This window comes from Limulus polyphemus, unplaced genomic scaffold, assembly GCF_000517525.1.
Source record: "Limulus polyphemus unplaced genomic scaffold, Limulus_polyphemus-2.1.2 Scaffold601, whole genome shotgun sequence".
NCBI lineage: Eukaryota > Metazoa > Arthropoda > Merostomata > Xiphosura > Limulidae > Limulus > Limulus polyphemus.
In genome coordinates this window covers 462986-465629 of record NW_013666211.1, presented here as the reverse complement: position 1 = coordinate 465629, position 2644 = coordinate 462986, and the positions used below count along the sequence as shown (strand labels likewise).

Here is a 2644-nt window from a genome sequence, read left to right as displayed (position 1 = left end):
CAAGAACGTCGAATCTGAATCACTTGAAAAAAACACGGGGGTGCTTAACTTTTTTCCAGGTGTATATTTAGGAGCAAAACATCTTGACATCTTTACATCTAACCTGTACTGCTAAAGCTGGACTAAATATTTAATACATAAAACTGATCAATATATGATCTTGTAAATGATAGTGTGGAGATTTAATGAAAATGTGTTCTTTCAGAGCATAAAATATAATTTAATGATCTGTAAAAGCAATAATTAACTATGCTACCTTATGCATTAAAAAAATTTAAATGTATAATTAAAAGGCATTTAAACTGAATTTAGATTCAAAATAAATGCAGAAATTAACACAATTTATATTTCTAATCATTATCATTGTTTTAATTTCCTTAAAAGAGAAAATAGGGTAAAATTAAAAAATCAGCTGATAGAAAAAACTTTCATTTTGAATAGACTGCTAAACTGAAGCGAGAAAGACACATAACCTCAAATACAATTATAACATTTGTATGTGCAAAAATTATTGAGCATAATGATATTTTTGTTTCCTTCATAAATGATTGCAGGTAATTAAAAGCACAGTTATAATAAAAGCCAAATAAAATCAAAACGTTAGAAATATAAGATAATGCAACATTTTGAGATACACATCATAACATTCATACAGTCACCCATAATACAAAAAAAATAATAATAAACCTTTTCCTAAGGTTTTATTCAGATGGAGTATCACTACTTGTCAGAAATATCCCTTAGGTTCTATTCAGATGGAGTATCAGTACTTACTTGTCTAAAACATGTCTAAGGTTTTCTTCAGGAGTATCACCATCTGTCAAAAACATGTTTATGATTCTATTTAAAATGTCTCAAAGTTTCTATTCAGAGGGAGCATCACTACTTGTCTAAAATGTCTCTAAGGTTCTATTCAGAGGGAGCATCACTACTTGTCTAAAATGTCTCTAAGGTTCTATTCAGAGGGAGCATCACTACTTGTCTAAAATGTCTCTAAGGTTCTATTCAGAGGGAGCATCACTACTTGTCTAAAATGTCTCTAAGGTTCTATTCAGAGGGAGCATCACTACTTGTCTAAAATGTCTCTAACATTCTATTCAGAGGGAGCATCACTACTTGTCTAAAATGTCTCCAAGGTTCTATTCAGAGGGAGCATCACTACTTGTCTAAAATGTCTCTAAGATTCTATTCAGGAGCATCACTAAGGTTCTATTATGAAATCAGGCTCTATTTAGAAGGAGTTTCACTACCTGTTATAACATAATTGTAAGTAAAGATTTATATTTGAAATGTTTTGGTATTTTAAATTCAAAATATGTGTTTTCAAGTAAAACCTAACCATTTTTATTCCCACGTTCCTCAAAATGTTTCAGTTTGTTTGTACTGACAGATGTAATTTGTTAATGCATGTACAAAAGTTAAAAACCACTTGAACTCAAATATTTTGCTCTGTTCTACTATCTATATAGTCCTAAACATACTAAACCTTTCTCTCTGCCATTACTTGGATTTTAAGAAGGAATCATTAAACCACTGTAATGGTTAAACATTTGTAAATGGACATACTATTGTAGTAAGAAGCATAACTTAGGTTGATTATGACATAAATATGCATTAGTTATGTTTACTACAGCTCTATCACAAGAGTCAAAAGACAAGTCCATCAGTTCTCTGTGGGTAGCTGATTAGATTTGAACAAAAAAGGATATGAACATATTACTAACTAAAACATAGAAACTAAAGAAAAACTGGCTAAGTGCCAGTTTCATAAAGAAAGCATGAACACAGGCCATAAAATAGATGGCATAACTCACTATATAACTATATCTTTTACATTATAGATTCATTCAGTATAGCTACTTTTCTTTTATGTCACATATTCAGTTGGTTTAGCTACTTTTTTATATTATAGATTCAATAAGTTTAGCTACTTTTCTTTTATGTCACAGATTCAGTTGGTTTAGCTACTTTTTTATATTATAGATTCAATAAGTTTAGCTACTTTTTTATATATAATAGATTCAATAGGTTTAGCTACATTTTTTATATTATAGACTCAATTGGTTTAGTTACTTTTTTTTTAAGTTATAGATTCATTTAGTATAGCTATTTTTTTGCATTTTAGATTCATTCAGTATAGCTACTTTTTTACATTACTGATTCAGTCAGTATGGTACTTTTTATATCACTGATTCAGTCAGTATAGGTACTTTTTTACATTATAGATTCATTAATATATAGCTACTTTTTACATTACAGATTCAGTTAGTATAGCTACTTTTTTACATCACAGATTCAGTCAGTATAGCTACTTTTTACATTGCAGATTCAATCAGTATAGCTACTTTTTTGACATGAAAGATTCAGTTATGTATAGCTACTTTTTTACATTACAGATTCAGTCAGTATAGCTACTTTTTTACATTACTGATTCAGTCAGTATAGCTACTTTTTACATTACTGATTCAGTCAGTACAGCTACTTTTATACATTACTGATTCAGTAAGTATAGCTACTTTTTACATTGCAGATTCAATCAGTATAGCTACTTTGTTACATTACTGATTCAGTCAGAATAGCTACTTTTTACATTGCAGATTCAATCAGTATAGCTACTTTGTTACATTACTGATTCAGTCAGAAT

General features: G+C 29.2%; 1 protein-coding gene across 7 annotated transcripts in view; it reads right to left on the bottom strand.

Moving 5' to 3' along the window:
- Window positions 1-2064: 2064 nt before the first annotated feature.
- LOC106459403 (bromodomain-containing protein 3-like) overlaps window positions 2065-2644 on the bottom strand; it is a 122199-nt gene continuing 121619 nt past the window's right edge. For 5 of the 7 annotated variants that reach the window (XM_013919020.2, XM_022385885.1, XM_022385882.1 and 2 more), the window contains one exon: window positions 2346-2615. The gene's annotated coding sequence lies outside the window, so the exon portion shown is untranslated. The other 2 variants (XM_022385883.1, XM_022385884.1) reach the window with 2 other exon arrangements.